Here is a 17,212-nt window from a genome sequence, read left to right on the forward strand (position 1 = left end):
ATTCACAATAGCTAGACTGTGGAACCAACCCAGATGCCCTTCAATAGATGAATGGATAAAAAAAAATGTGGCATTTATATACAATGGAGTATTACGCAGCACTAAAAATTGACAAAATCATGGAATTTGCAGGGAAATGGATGGCATTAGAGCAGATTATGCTAAGTGAAGCTAGCCAATCCCTAAAAAACAAATGCCAAATGTCTTCTTTGATATAATGAGAGCAACTAAGAACAGAGCAGGGAGGAAGAGCAGGAGGAAAAGATTAACATTAAACAGAGACATGAGGTGGGAGGGAAAGGGAGAGAAAAGGGAAATTGCATGGAAATGGAAGGAGACCCTCATTGTTATACAAAATTACATATAAGAGGTTGTGAGGGGGAAGGGAAAAAAAACAAGGGAAAGAATTAAATTACAACAGATGGGGTAGAGAGAGAAGATGGGAGGGGAGGGGAGGGGGGATAGTAGAGGATAGGAAAGGTAGCAGAATACAACAGTTACTAATATGGCATTATGTAAAAATGTGGATGTATAATCGATGTGATTCTGCAATCTGTATTTGGAGTAAAAATGGGAGTTCATAACCCACTTGAATCGAATGTATGAAATATGATATGTCAAGAGTTTTGTAATGTTTTGAATAACCAATAAAAAAAGGTAAAAAAAAACAAAGTCCATGCACGTGTGATTTTGTCAAAATGAACCCAATTACTATGTATAACTATCATGCTCATAAAAAGAATTGTCTTTTTATACAAGGAAATGTACTATTACTAAGCAAAGAGTAGCAAAAGGCACAGCAGCTTAGGATTCGAATATCATAAAATTTCTTTGAGATACTCATCCATAAATACTATTTATAGAGTTCTGGAAACCTAAAAATACAGAATAGTGGTCTGATGAAACACTCGCTCATAAACCAGATTCTACAAGACATTCTGTCAAAAGGCAACAGTAAGTTCTGTTACTTGTGCCTCATGGTGTCCAATGAAGTAGAGACAGAATGTCCAGACAAGCAAGCCAGAGGTCATCTGGAACATTTGCAAGCCAGCTATGGGGTCAGGGTGGCATCAGGTTTTAAAAGTTAAAGGTCTGCAGAGCAGATATGAACTACTCCCTTGACAATCTTCCTGCTTCGTCTTCTTCTAGCCTCCTTGCTGGGGGTTTTGGTCAAGATTAGTCCTTTGCTGCCTTTCCCTCCCTCCTCTAGGGTTCTTCATCATCGTCTCTTGGCAATTTCATGCACTCCCATTGCTCTGACTGCTGTCTTTAAGGAGAAGGCTGAGATAGGAGTCTTCTTCAGTGCTGGATGAGTGTCTCCACGTGCCTGCTGAGCACATTTACCCCCTTTGTGCCAGATGCTTCTGAAATTTAATTAGAAATAAAAAGCAACTCCAAACTCTCCTAGTCACTAAGCTTCAGTATCCTTTAGCTCCCCTTTTTTCTCCCCCTCACCATTCACATGTGCCTCTGTACCTACGGTATTTCTAGAATGTCGTCTGTCTTCATGTTTAGTGCCAGATGGGTGGCCCACCTCCAAGTCCCAGTTTCGTCCTCTTCAATCCACCTGCATACAGGCAGTTGTAACCACTCTTAAATTCCAACCCTCTCTTGCTCAAAACCCTTCAACATTTCCCTCCACCCATGAACAAACCCTTTAATCTAGCATTTGGATCTTTGTATACACTTATCTTGATCAACCTTCAAGTTTTCCCTTCCAGGAACTACTCCTTTGTGTGAATCTCCCCCCTCCAGCTAAAACCAGCACTCACAACTTCAGGGTACATGGTACACTTCTTGTCCCTGTCCTCCTGCTGCCCTGCTCTGTCCTACATGCCACTCCTGAGCCTAGAAGCCCGCATTTGCTCACCAAGACCTGCTGGTTCTTTATGGACCAATACAGTGAGCCCTGTTCCCTGTAAGCACCAGTAGGTCATCCCAGGCAGTGGTCATTTTCTCCCATTGGAGGGGCCGAACCCTTCTGTTTTATATCTCTCACAGGACATTTGTCCCCTTTATTCATAGATAGAACTTTCCATTCTAGATTTTATAAGCTACTTGAGGATAGGACACATAATTTACCTTTCTTTTTCTCTCCTCCCCTTCTCCCTGCCTCCTTCCTTCTTTCTTTCCTTTTCCTTTTCCCTATCCTTCCCTTTCCCTCTTTTCCTTCCTTTCCCTCTTTCTTCTTCCCTCCCTCACTTCCTCCCTCTCTCTTTCCCTCCTCCTGTTGCAGAAAGCTCAGTCCTTATCCCCAATGCCATTCCCATAATGAGGACACGGTTTTGAGAAAAAGGAAAAAGAAAGTTTATTGCTTTGCTAGCAAATGAGAAACACATGGGACTCCTGTCCCAGAGGCTGTAATTCTGCCCATTAGCAGGGACCCCGAGCTTTTAAAAAGAAGATGGCTATGTTCCACGTGTTCTTGTTCTCTGTTGGAGTTGTAATTCACTTGTTAATTTGGGAGATAGTTATTTCTGAGATCTGATGCCATCCCCAAAGTCTGGATTACTTCATTGTTACCGTGGGTGAGTGCTCGAGGACAAATAACTCTGTCTATTCTGGGGAAGAAAGGTAATCCTGTTTCCCCTGAGATTAGGGATGGGGAAAGATTAGGGAGGAGCAGGGGGAGAGAAAGAAAATAAAGTTTTAAAAATAAGTTACAGTAGCAGAGCAGTAAGGGCTATATTCAAAGTATACTCTCCTTCCTCTCCCTCCCTCTCCCTCCCTCTCCCTCCCTCTTCCTCCCTTTACCTCCCTCCCTCCTCCCTTCTTCCCTCCCTTCTTCCCTCCCTTCCTTTCTTACCTTGCTGTGTTTACCAGGTTGACCTTGGACTGACTCCTGGACGGTGATCCTCCTACCTTAACCTCCCACATGGCTATATCACCACACCCAGCTTAGGGTGTGTATCTTGTTTTGTTTTACTGAGATTGATAAACAGTTTTGAATATTAATAAATAAATGTAGATGGTGCTATCACAGATTTCATATTCAGTTTTATAAGCAGCTCTCTCAACATCGTGTTTAGCACTGATTTAGGAGGGATTTAGGATTTAGGAGGGACTAACAGTGGGGTCTGAGAATTAGGTCCATGAGCACATCTCTGACTTTGTTATCACCATCTTGGTCCAAACTAACATGAGCTCTCCTTGGATTCCCAAAACAGTCCCCTAAATGGGAGACCTAAATGGTCTCCCCATGACCATCTTGTGCCCCAATTGCAATCTCCACATTGACATTCTTAAAAGGTAAGTCAGTTCTGGTCACTTCTCTGTTAGAAACTTCTAGAATTTCCGTAGAGGAAGAGCTCAGAGTCAGTCTGGTTGGAAAGGAAGATTAGGATAATTGATTTGACACTGTATTTGCACTCTAAGAACATTGCATTTTAATTGAATGTACAAAAAGTTGGGATTTCTTTGGGATTGCTGAAGAGTAAGCTAATGTGAACCCTGGCTGCTGGCATTTGTTCCCTCCTAGAGTGTGTTTACAGGGAAGAATTAGAAAGGAGGTGAAGACCATGCGTTCTGGGTTCTACTTTGGTTTGGAATCTGCCAGACAGCAGATCCTCTCTCTTGCTCCTGCCTCTTCCCTCTTTTGCATCATCTGCTCTGTACTCTAAGATCCCTTGATCCTGCTCAGCCTTTCTCCCTCTTCCTCCCTGGAGATGCATGTCTAAGTGAATCCATGGCCCATTCTTTTTTTTTTTTTTTTTTTCAGGAAAACCTTTCCTCAACTCTTGTCTCCCTTCCCTGGGCTTTGTTCCTACCTGAGAGCAGAATGGGGAGAAACAGAAAATAGCACTTAGGATGTCTGTGTCTTCATCCTCCTGTGCATAAAATGAGAGGCTTGGAGGGATTATACCCATGTGAATATGATGCATGACACATGAATGAGGGGGATTCCATTCAGCTGGAGGGACGGAACAATGTCGTTTTTCACAGGTGCAAGAAGAAATTCATCCCAACATACACGGAGCACTGATTTAAAGACAAACGTCTGCACACACCACCTACAAGAAATGTCTTGCATATCATTAACAGGGAAAAGCATTTTCTTCCAGCACTTCATGCTGCTGGAGGGAGGAAGAGAAGAAAGAGCCCCATTCAAGTGCTACCCTCCTACAAACTGGTGTGCTTCTGAGATACCCAAATCACTGAGGTTTTTGTATGACTCCAAGACATGTCTATAAAAATTCAGGGAAATTGCTTCATGTGGAAAAATTAGCACCCCTTCCACCCTCTTATGAATTCAGGCCTGAGAAGTGCACAACAGCGTGTGTTGTTTACATCTGGGGCAATGGTTTTGAATTAGTCAGAAGTTAAATATTTAACAGAGGTAGTAAGATGAACCAATTTCCCAGTTGACTCCCCTAGTTCTTTTAGCCTAAGAAAAGAGGGGAACACACTTATATTTTTAAAAATGTCTTTATTAGTGCATTATAGTTATACATAATACTGGACTTCATTTTGACATAATCATACATGCATGGAATATGATATGCTCCATTTCAATTCTCAGTACTTCCTCTCTCCCTCTCCTCCTCCTTTACCCAGATCCCCTTCCTACTGGTCTTCCTTGTACTTATTTATTGTATTTTTTAAAAAATTGGTGCTTAATAGATATACATAAAGGTGGAATTCACTATGGTATATTCATAAATGCACATAACAATGGATAAAGAGAGAGGAAAATATCCTTAAGCCATTGAAATGCAGAATCAAGGTACTGAGATGCAGAAAACATATGTGGCCCAGGCCTTTGGCCCCTGCCCTTGTAAAATAAGAGATATACATAAGCTCAGGAAAACTGTCCGGAAATTGTGCAGCTCCACCATGGATCCACCTCCAGCCAGGCCCCCTGATAATAGCCCTTCTTTAAATATTGGGCCCCCAACCCAAGCAGGCCTTCTCACTCTTGAGATAGCCCACATTCTCCCTTGAATATGTTTTTACCTTCCTAAATAAACCTTTGTCTACACCCCTGTCTGGCTTGTGCTGAAATTCTTTCCCATCATGTACACCAGAAATCCTGCAGGTACTGAGTTGAGTTTCTTCTCCTCTGGGAACTCCTCAGACCCTTCTCTGGAGACGTCTCTTCTCCCGTGACAGCATAATTTTGTCAATTTCATTTTGCAGTTCCTCCCTTTTCCTGTCCCTCCTCTCTCCTCCTCAATCCCCTTCCCACCCTCCACTCATCTCCCTTCTATACTTCAAACTGCATTTCAAGGTGCAGCACTCTGCAGGTGAGTGGCCACCTGCTCAGAGCATCCTGAAATCAGAAGGCGTACCCTCCATGCATTCCCCAGCAACAGGGTCCTCTCCTACTCACTGGCATGTGCCTCCCCTATCCTCCTAGAAATCTTGTCAGTGTGTCTGCAGGCAGTCTGGCAGCAGGTTAAGGAGAATTCAGAAAGCTAGATCTATCTGCCTTCAAAACTGCCAAGCTTCTGCTTTGAGGCTGCGGGTTATCAGCACAAGTCAAGTAGGGCAGGAGTGTCAGCTGGAAGCAGGCTACCCGCGCCTAGAAAGGGCAAGGAACCTGCACTTTGCTTTCCCACACTGGCTGCACCCCACTTCTCGATATTTAAATTTTTTTGAATAGTAATGCAGAGTGGCTCTAAATATTTACATTATCTCTGAAGACTTGGAAAATAGCTATGTCTGTATAGAACAACAAAAATCACCCAGAGACCTATTACTAGAATAGTAATAGGTCTGGCCACTGCTACTGTTTGATTGAATTTCCCTAGATGCATATTGTTTATGGTTGAGACTCTATTGGGTAGAGTTTTAGGACTGTCTTGCTTTTGTTCTCCTTAGCTTATGTTATCATAAGCATTTTCCCATGTCACAGAAAATTCTTTATACAACAATGTGAGGGGGAAATGTATATTATTAGCAACTGATACAAGAATTCCTTTTAGGGGAAAATGTGCTGTTTTTGAGAAAAAAAAGCTCTGGGATGAAGCATGGAGAACAATTTGTCAGTATCTCCAGAGAGCTGAGAGGGCGAGAGGGTGAGTTAGAGATGGAGCTGATGTGCACAATTCCAGGCCCTTAATAAATCACCAAAGTCATGAAAGACTTGAGAGAAACAGAAGCTGAATTAGGCAGCCCAGGGCAGGGGCTGGCCAGAAAAAGCCCTTGAAAGGAAGCTCTCAGTAATATACAAAATTAATAGGAAGATTTGCATTTTTCATAAATTGTAGAGTGGAGAATTAGGGCATGTTAATCAGACATCTGAGAGACCAAGGGAAGGGCCTCTCGGGTGCTTCAGCTTATCAGGTCAACATTCACAAACATGGTTTGATGTTTGTTCAGGGTGCCATTCAACACCAGTATCATTTAAGTAACTCTTTGAACAACTTTGTGTTTGCATTATTTCCTTGAACTTTGAAATCATGAGGTCAAATGGCAGGAGCATTTTGAAGGAATTTGCTACATGATCACTTAGTGGTACTGAAGAGTGTTTGTGAGCATAGAGCCCTACAGGCACCTGTGGTTGAGGACATTTCTCAGTGTCCTCACCGGCAACCCCGTTCCTGCTCCCAGCTATCTAAGATCCAGTCCATCTGCCAGTAGCCTTTTGTTATCTTCCCAGTGGAAATAATCTTTTTCTATAAGTCCTTAAGGAATGTCTCACTTTTGCTATCACCTCCTAACGGTACTGAACATGTTGTTTTTGTTCCCAATACTAGCATGGATACTAGTATTCCTTAAACTCTACTGTAAGCAGCTAGAAGGGAGGCCTGAGCCATTTTAGGCTTGCTGTACAATATTAGAGGAGGGGACAGAAGTCCACGCTTATTGAAAATTGTGGGGAGTCCCTGCTGCTCTGTCTTTGTGTCTCTTGACCCAGATTCATAAGATCAAGTTCAAAGAGGTGCAGTGATTGATTCAGTGTCGACACCCTGGAGCCCAAATCTGTAGAATGCTGGAGAACAGGGAAGGCTGGAAAGGAGTGAACAAGGTTGTAGCAGAAGACGCTGGAGGTGGGGTGAGATTCTACCATGGAGTGCTAAAGAGGAAGTTGTCATCACCGGGACAACAGGGGCTCAAGAAGAACCTTCACATTGGCCCAATTCCTTTTGCAGCTAGAATCATGGGTGTGGAACATACAGAAAAAACAGAGAACAGGAGCCTCGGACACTTTAGCACAGTACTGGTGTAAAAATGTAGGTTAGATGTTCAGACAAGTTAGTGGATCCAGAACTGTCCGAAAAACTCTGCCCTATTAGTCTGCAAAAGAGGCAGATGGATGGGATAAATTGAATTTTCATATGAAGAGAGGTTTTAAGTGGTGTTCCCCAGAGCTTCTTTTGTGTGTCTGAATGGGCTAATGATTTTACAGGTTCTAGAAGAAGTTGTAGACAGAGAAGTTTAAGTCATGAGTCAAGGGTAGTGCCGCAGTCTGGCTGGGCACAATCAGGAGCCACTTGTCAAAAGAAACTAACTTTATTTTTAGAACCACACACGCCAAACAAAACACCTCCTCAGGAAAAACCCTCAGAGCCCCAACTGCCACCACCGGCTTCCCACAAGCCTCTCCCTCCAACACCAGCCTCTCTCCACCTCCCACAATCCTCCTGCTCTTCAGGCCCATTGGCTGGGTCATGTGGGTGGAGCCAAAAAAGTCCCCCAATGAGCAGCTCCGTGGTCTGAAAGGGCAGGGAAACAGCCCAATGAGCATCACTGCAGAGGAGCCAATCAGCTAGATGTTGCTGGGGCCGCTGTGAGCCAATCATCAGCCGGCAGCTGGAAGTTTGCTGGGGCCCCTTCGGCTGTGGCTCTCAACAGGGTAGGTCTGACTGAGAGCTGAGGGGGCTGTGAATGCAAAGGAGGATGAGCAAGAGTGTGTCTGTGGCTTGAGCATGACTCCCAAAGTTCATGTGTTTAAAACTTACACCCCAAAATCTTATGTTGATGGTATTATATCATGGAGCCTTTGAGAGATAATTAGAAATAGATGAGAACATGAGAGTGGGCTTAGTGGCTTTTTCAGAAGAGGAAGAGAGACCCTAGTTAGCCAGTTTGCTCTCTCTCTCTCACCATGTTATGCTGCTGCAAGAAAAACCTCACTAGACGCCAAGCAGATGCTTGACACCACCCTCATGAACTCCCAGCTTCCAGATCTGTGAGCCAAATAAACTTCTGATCTTTATAAATTACCTGGTCTCAGGTATTTATGTTAGAACAACAGAAAATGGACCAAGAGAGCTAAGCTTAACTTCATAAAATAGAATTTAACTAAGATCCCTCAACCCTATTACATAAATATAGGATGGGGTATGAGTTTCAGATGAGATACTATGTGGCAGGCAGAAAGTCTTGTTGATTCAATCTCTGCCTCTAGAAGACAGGAGATATTGGTCCTTCTGGTCCACAGCAGCCCTGGTACTCCATGAAATATAACATTTAGTTCTGGAGCTCATCAGGGAAGTGGGATAGGGTGGCTCCATATTTCATGAGGAACAGTTGAAGCAAGAAGAGGTAATGTGAGAAACAAAAGACTCAGAGATACTTGATAGGTAGTTTCAAATATCTGGAGAGTTGTCATTTGGAAATGTGTTGATTTTATTTTCTAGAGGTATGGTAATAGATGGTGTTTCCACAGATGGCCACATAATATTGCTCATCTCATGAGTTTTTTGTTATGACCTTGATGCTCTCCAGTTAAGACATGGAGTTTATTTATCTTCCCTTGAATCTGAGATGGCCCCATGACTTGTTTTGACCAATGGTATTTGGTGGATAAGATGCTGCATTGCTTCTGAGAAGGTCTCAACAGATATACACCATTGACCTTTGCTGATTGGAATGCTTGTTTTTAAGAGTATAGTTGTCATGCAAAGAAGCTCAAGTTGGTCCTTTGGTCAGAGCTCCATGGAACCTTCCAGATGTCCTTGCTATGGTTTAGATGTATGAGTAAAGGCACCCAGAGAATCCTAATCTTAGCTACCATGATGAGAGACCCCATTTGATGTTGTGTGGAGCAGATCTTCCTAGCTGAGCCATGCTGAAGTATCTGACCCCAGTACTGTGAGACACATAATAGGCATTGTTTTTATTGTTTTGTTTTTTGTTTTTGGTACTAGGGATTGAAACCAGAGGCCCTTAACCACGAAGCCAGTCCCCAGCATTAAAAAAAAAAAAATATTTAGAGACAGGATCTTGCTGAGTTGCTTAGTGCCTCACTAAATTGCTAATGTTGGCTTTGAACTTGCGATCCTCTTATAGGCATTGTTTTAAACCATGAAATTTTAGAAGTGTAATTTAACAATAAAGAAGCAAACCAGCCAGGTGCAGTGGCACATGCCTGTAATCCTAGCAACTCAGGAGGAAAGGAGACAGGAGGATCTCAAGTTCAAAGCCAGCCCCAGCAACAGCAAGGCACTAAACAACTAACTCAGTGAGACCCTATCTATAAATAAAATAAAAATAGGGCTGGGAGTGTGTGGCTTAGTGGTAAAGTGTCCCTGAGTTAAATTCTATGAAGAATGGCAATTATCAAGAATAAAAGTGTCAATAAATGTTGTTAAGGATGTGGGGGAAAAGGTACACTCATTCATTGCTGGTAGGACGGAAAATGGGTGCAACCACTCTGGAAAGCAGTGTGGCGATTCCTCAGAAAACTTTGAATGGAACCACCATTTGACACAGCTATCCCTCTCCTTGGACTATACCCAAAGGACTTAAAATCAGCATACTATAGTGACACAGCCACGACAATGTTCATAGCAGCTCAGTTCACAATAGCTAAACTGTGGAACCAACCTAGATGCCCTTCAATAGATGAATGGATAAAAAATGTGGTATATATACAAAAGGAATATTTCTCAGCCACAAAGAAGAATGAAATTATGGTATTTGCCTGTAAATGGATAGAACTAGAGATATCATGCTTAGTGAAATAAGCCAATCGCCCAAAACCAAAGCCCAAATATTCTCTCTGATATGTGGATGCTGACTCACAATAGGTAGGGTTGCGGGGAAGGAGGAGTGGAGGTTCACTAGATTGGACAAGGGGGAATGGGGGGAAGGACGAAGGGATGGGATTGGGAAAGATAGTAGAATGAATCAGACATAGCTTTCCTGTGTTCCTATGTGAATACACAACCCGTATAACTCCACATCATATACAACCAGAAGAATGGGAAATTGTACTCCATGTATGTTTGATATAACCAAATACCTTCTACTGTCATGTATAACTAAAAAGAACAAATAAAAAGAAGAAGGTGGACTATGGAGTCAGACTACTTTACCATTTAACTATTTTATTTTGAGCAAATGATTTCACTTCTTTATGCTAAATTTCCTGATCTGTAAAATGGAGAGGCCCAGCCTCATGTTATTATTATGGGGATTAAATAACTGAATGCATGAGAATCACTTAGAACAGTACCTGGTCCACAGAAACTGCTCAATACAGGGTACAACTAGGACTAAGGGATAGATGCTATGAAGATTTTAAAAGATAAGCTCAGTTAAAAAAAATTCTAGTAAAATTGTGCAGACATGGAGTAAGCTGCCTTTGAATGTTGAGAGGTCTCCTTTCCTTGAAGCACTCCAATCATGAATAGGTTACTGCTTGTGAAACTGGGGATCGACAGTCCCATCAACTTTGGCATTCCATGTTTCCCTGCCACTGAGGCCATGTCTGTGATGGAGCAGATACCCAATGTACTCAATATGTTTTTCTTGAATTGACTTAAGTCGCATATATATATATATATATATATATATATATATATGAAAGAAGTGCTCATCCAGCTAAAGCATTACAGTTTTGCAATGACCCAACATAGTTTGTTTGCCACAATGTTTCTTCATCAATCATGAATGCTCCTGAACACATTTTTCTTAAGGCAGAAGTATAACTTATAAAAGACAAAGGATTTGAAGAAGAACCCTGTGGCTTAGCAATTATTGAATAGATCACTTTTAGGACCTTTCGTGACACCAAGACTATCTGCTCAGCAAGGTGATACAAGGACTGCCCCAAGTCTGCAAAATGTTGGGGTGAAATGGCACAGAGACCACCTCTTCCTTTACAACTTCTGAAAACACAAAGAATCATCTCTGATACAGTACCCCAATTACAGAGGCCCAAGAAAGGAGGCATTATCTATTTCTTTAGTAGTTAATGAAGAAAAAGAAGTTTTGGAATTAGAAACTTTCTGTCTGTTATGGTCTCATAAAAATGTTCCCAGGCCTTTTCCCAAGAGCCCAGAAGATAACCCCAAAGTTACTTGCAATTCAACCAAATGTTTCTTTATCACGTCGGTCTCAGTAAGATACAAAATATGGGTAGAGAACCAGAAGAGCAGAAGTCCTGGGCCTGACAGGGCTAACCCCTTGCTTCCCATACTGGGCAGTTTCTCCAGACGTGGGCATCAATGACAGCAACTCTGGGCTCTAAATGAAGACAGACCAAGAAACAGGGACAGGTGGTCACTGCTACTCACTCTGAAGCCCCACATGGGGTATTTTAATAGTGTTCCCCATCTGTCCAACCTCAGGGGTTAATCCCTTCCTAATCTGAGCTGTAATAATTGGGTAATCAGACAAGACACTCGAAGAAGCTGAGACTATAGCTCTGCTGTTCTTTTTGGCTAGACTTTCTTTTCTTAGAGCAAAGTATAGCTGACCTAGAAATTTCCTGCTTGCGCTTCAGTCTTAGGCTAAATGAAAGCAGACACTCATAAGAAGAAAGCATGTTTAGAAAGCATAGCCTTCTTTCTTGGGAGTAATTTGAGTCATTGCTCCATGAACATACAGGAATGAGAGCTGCTAGGGGTAAATCACATGATCCTGCTCTTTGCTACAAATTAAAAAAAAAAAAAAAGCCTCAAGCCCCCAAACCCATAGTTAGCTTGGGCTAATGAGCTCACTGGTGTGAGTCCAGGAAACATCCCAGAATGAAAACATCTGCTGAGATTTCGCTCTTGAAAAAAAAAAAAAAGTAACCTTGCTGGGGTGGATGGCAAATGAAACATAAATGGAAGCCACATGAAGCCGGATCAGGGTCTTAACCTTAAAGCCCGCGAAGAAAACCCAGTAGGTGGTTAGGATCTGGGACAGAAGTAAGCCTGGCTATTTGGGGATTAACCCATCATGAAGGAAAACAAGAGATTTCTTTCTTTTTTTTTTTCAAAGGAGGAAAAAGTAACATCCAAGCTGCTGAGGCCTGACCATATTGGCCTAGCCCCTGGGAAGGAACAAAGGCACCGACAGCCTAACGAGCTGGAAGGTCTCACACGGGCATTCCTGTCCCTGTCAAGGGCAGGCATCACCCTGTATTCCTGGCAGCACCTAGTACACAATAGACACCACAAGTGCTTGCTGAATTGAATGGACCTCCCTAAAATACTCTGGAGCTGGCAATAACCACAGTCAGGTATTTAGTTCAGTGGAGTTTTGCAAAAGAGACTTTATTCACAAGGTGGCCAAAAGGGTGCCTAAGGAGTGCGTAAGTCCCCCAGATGGCCCCGGTGACCCAGCTGTTCTCATATTTCTCACTCATAGTTCTAAAAATAACTGTAAAGGGTGCTGGTAGTGCAATAATCTCAGGTAAGTAATTGGAAGATCCTAGCCTCTGTTCTTGTTCCTCCTAGAACATATATCCAGTAATGCTTTAGTCCAGTGATTCCTTTAGCTCCTGGGTATAAAACCCAGGGTACATTGCACTTTCAGTGTCCTTCAACTTTAATGCAATGGAAAACACACAGAGATGAGACTCTACCTGTCCTGGGCAGCTTTCCTGAGCCTTGGAGGATGGACTCATCATAAATCCTAAGCTTCTGTTTTCCCTGGCTGCAACTTTATTAAGTGAGTAATAAAGTTGTTTCACTTAATTTGCTCTGTAAGTGTTCTGTCTCACAGCACACATGCAAGTGGATTGATACTGATGCATGGTCTCGGTGAAGTGTTTACAGTCCTCCCCTAGAATTGATTCCTGAGCAGTGAACCGGGTACACATAAAGTGAGAACTTACGGGGGTCCTTAGGAAGAGACTATGCTCCCTGTATCCTTTACCCTGCTTAGCTACAAAGGAGTCAGCAGGAGACACCTCTCTTTCCATGAGCTTAGGGATGTTGGAGTAGAAAGGGCCCTGTTACTATCTGGAACCTTTGTGGGTGTCCCCCATGCCAACGTGGCAGGAGCAGGAGAGGATCTTGCAACAAGGACAGGGGCAGACTCAGAATGGCATGAGAAAGCAAGACAACATTTCCATGTCTCTTAGAAATAAAAGTAGCTGGGACAGAGGTCAGTGATTGTAGGAGGTTGCAAGAGTGAAGCAGGGTACAAGAGAAGGCCTCATGATTGTGAGTGAGGAGGTAAGGTCCAGGAATTCAAGTCTGTGAGGCTGGAAAGGGGCTACAGGATGGATCTATGTCACAGTGGACCATGCATCCTTATCTCAAGGTTGTGATAAGGGAATATCATGATAGAAAACAGCTTGATCCAATGGCTGGAAATAGGAGGTGAGGAGCCTGGGCAAAGGGCCTTCCTTAGCTACCCAGGGTGGTTTATGCATAGCACTTATTTGCTCAGTGGGCTGAACCAAGGTTTGACTTTGTATCCAGAAGCAGATACAGAGCAGAGGCTCTTCAAGATGAGCAAAAGTACGCCCAAGATGTGGGAATTTAGCTTTTGGATGCATGTTCCACTGTGACATAGAGCCATCCTGCAGTCCCTTTCCAGCCTCACAGACTTGAATTCCTGGACCTTTTCTGGACCTCACCACAAGGCCTTCTCTTGTACCCTGTTTCACTCTTGCATCCCTGCCAGGATTAGATGACTCCCACTGCTAGTTTGGCTGCCCTCTAATGCTACATTTATCTATGCCCAAAGCCCTGGCATCCTGTCCACGCACCCTCTGCTATTTGACCTCATTCTGCCCTGTTTTTGGCCTGTGTTGGTGATGACAGCTGAAGAGGCCCCATCCCACTCTGCAATCGAGATAGAATATTTTCTAGGAGTGGTTCTAGCTAAATGGATGAGAGGGAATGAAGGGGATGATTGTTAGGAGCAGACTGGTGGATGTGCTATTAGGTATTTCTCAGACAACTCCATCTTAGGTGCAGGAGTCACAGACAAAGTTTCTCTTGTTCTGCCCTCCCCATGATGTCAAACTCCGATCCTCTCTTACATTCCTCCTGGATAGTCTGGGATTCCCAAAGTTCTCATGGCATAAACTAATATCAGCTTTTCTCTGACAACACCATTTTCCTATTTGTTTCCTCTGGCTGGCAGAGTGGATCTGTCCCACATTCTGACAACTCTGGAAGGTCCACCCATGACCCTGAAATTTGCCAAGGGACCATACCTGCTGGAGCAGCCCATATTCTTAGAACTCACCGATGTCTGAATCCAAGGACAGTCATGATCTCTGTCAAAGTCACTGATGACCATGTTGTGGACTGAAGGTGAGACATGTAACCGTTGCTGGTGATAATGATGGCTGGGGGTTGACTTATGTGTTCCAAAAGATATATTGAAGTCCTAATCCCTGGCATTTATTTGGAAATAGGTTCATTGAAAATGCAACTAAGATAGAAGATGAGATTGGACAGATTAGGATGGACCCTTATTCCAATATTACTGGTGTCCTTTTACAAAAATAAGGGACATGGACAGATGCACAGGGGAGAATATCCTGTGAAGATGGAGGCAGCTGCTGGAAAGAAGTGTCTGAAAGCCAAGGGATGCAAAGGTTTGTTGACAACAACCAGAAGCTGGCAGACAGGCATGGGACAGATTCTCCCTCAGGGACTATCCTAGTGACCAGCCCTGCTGTCTTCTTCATCTTGAACTTCCAGTCCCAGAACTATGACACATAAAATTTCTGTTGTTTTAAGGCACCTTTGTTACAGCAGCCCAGGAAAATGATACAATGGTGCTTCCCCCAAGTGCCAGCACTCTCAGTTGATGCATGCTTTGTGTACTCTGGGGACCTCCCAGCATTACAAAGAAGTGCTCACTTTGCTTTTATTTTGTCTTCTATGCCTAGGATTCAGATACAAATCTAGGGGGTCTGGACCCAACTGGCATTGATGAACCAGAACACCTCACTTCCTGGGCTCTTGATGACTCCAGAGCCAGCATGGGATCAGGTCTCCCCTGAGATGAGGGCTTTCTCCTCCATGACCTCCACTGTACACCAAGGTTAATGTGGAAAATTATGAATTGCACTGGGATTTTACACTTGCATGTTACTAATTAGAAATTAATTTCTCTTTTGAATAAACATATATAGAGAACAGCTATGAATTCCCAGTAAAAACTGAAGTTTGGGGAAAAAGCAGGAATCAAAATACACTTAAGAAAGACATAAGAACTTCAATCTATATGCTCATGTACAAGTGTGCCACAATGACACCCACTACAGCCTATAATTATTATGCACTAATAATAATAATAATAATAATAATAATAATTAATGTTTCTGTGTAGTTCAGGAATCTCTCATACATCTCTAGTCTCCATCCTGCCTGCCTTGGCCTGTACCCTTTTCAGGCAAGGAGGGCACAGGAAAGTGCCAGCTGCATCCTTCTCTGAGCCAGGCTTCCTGCAAGGAACACCCATGTTTCTCTCCTGACGCCTGGGCACTTCATATTGTGATCTCTGCTTATGTGAGGGCAAGGGCAGTCCTCATATATATAGAGTTGACAGCAGGGGAGGACCAAGGCTGCCCAAACTAGGGCCTTTGCTGATAGTCTTATATAAGGATTTTGGGCTGTACACTTGAGAGTCCTCACTAGCATCACAGCTTCTAGAGCTTACCTTGGGGGAAAAACAATCACAGGTGGGAACAGACAAAAGGAAGGAGCTAGACATTTCAGACTGGATTGGGGTCTAGAATGACGAAAGTACTCTGCAGATGGGAGGTATTTGTTCCAATTCAGGTATCATTTCAAAATCTCCTTGATTAAACACTATCCCTTTAAAGACTTAAGTCAAAAAGTAAAGCCAGTGATCTCTTTAATCAGAGATGCTGTGACTTGGAGAATCCCATGGCAAGCAGCCACACAATAGTTCCAAGGCAGGCTCCCCACCCAGCCCTTCCCACATTGTGTTTTGAGCGATTCATTGAAGGTAGAAAATTCCACTTGGTAAGCTTAGGACAGAGGCAGAGGCTCGGCTTTTAGGAGATACTCCAAAATAGGAAATGATGATGATGATGATGATGATGATGAAGTCATCAAGCCCTTGTGTTTCTCTTGCATTTTTCCTGTTTTGCATATCCTCCTCTAGAGGCGCTTGCTGCTCAGAAAGAAAAGTCTTGACTCTATGACAAACACTCCAAAAAGAAACGCTCACACTTATCTTCTAGCACACTTATCTTCTATCTTCCATGGGCTGCTTACAGTTGTGAAGCATTGTCTTGCTTTGGAATTGCTTTGTCCTGAAACACTTTCCCTCAGCCCCATTCTCTATTCCCTTCCACTTTAATTTCCTGCTTACTCTTTAAATTGGGATTGAGTGGGGAAATGTTTCCATTTTGTGCAAATGTTGTATCTACCTCCCCACTCCCTTGACTGTGAAGAGCAATCTCAGGTCTAGATAAGTCTTTGTGATGTTTCATTACAATGGTTGTTGACTTCAATCTGCCACCCAACTGTTTGACTGCAACTCTAACCATCAAACCATCCTGTTCAACACCCCCTTCCACTGCAGGCTCTGTCTTCACCTGTGGTTCTTCTGTTAAGTTCCTTGTAAACTGGCCTCACTCTTCTTTTTCTGAGAGTCCCATAACAAGGACTTGCCCAATGCCTGTAGATGGTGTTGAATGTCCTTGCATCCTTCTACTTTTAGGTCACCTTTCTCTGACTTAAGGGACTAAAGATGGCTTTGTCCCTTTCTCTTTGTTTGAGTATCTATGTCCCAAAGGAATGATATCCATCCCAAAGTTCTCTGCCAATTTTCTCCCAGGGGGCCCAAGGATTCTCATGTAAATTAGAGGAGCATTTGGCCTGACAGGTGAGAGCACCCAGTGGAAGCATCTACCTTCTCCTAACCCTTAGGGTCAGGGACAGAGGAGGGGAGTTTTTTTTTTTTTTTTTATTATAGACTGCTTCATTCTTCCCTGATCCAAGCTACAAAAGCTTTCAGACTGACACAGTTACTTATATAGTAACCCACATATCTAAGCATCTCCATGTGGGTCTGAAAAAGAACCAAAAGGTTGTGAAAAAATAACAAATGA

The 17,212-nt window shown here is 43.1% G+C and overlaps 1 protein-coding gene across 1 annotated transcript in view; it reads left to right on the plus strand.

The window, feature by feature from the left end:
* Amer2 (APC membrane recruitment protein 2) overlaps window positions 1-17,212 on the plus strand; it is a 29,291-nt gene that overhangs the window by 202 nt on the left and 11,877 nt on the right. The gene's annotated exons all lie outside the window — the stretch shown is intronic.

Source organism: Marmota marmota, unplaced genomic scaffold (genome assembly GCF_001458135.2).
Source record: "Marmota marmota marmota unplaced genomic scaffold, marMar, whole genome shotgun sequence".
NCBI lineage: Eukaryota > Metazoa > Chordata > Mammalia > Rodentia > Sciuridae > Marmota > Marmota marmota.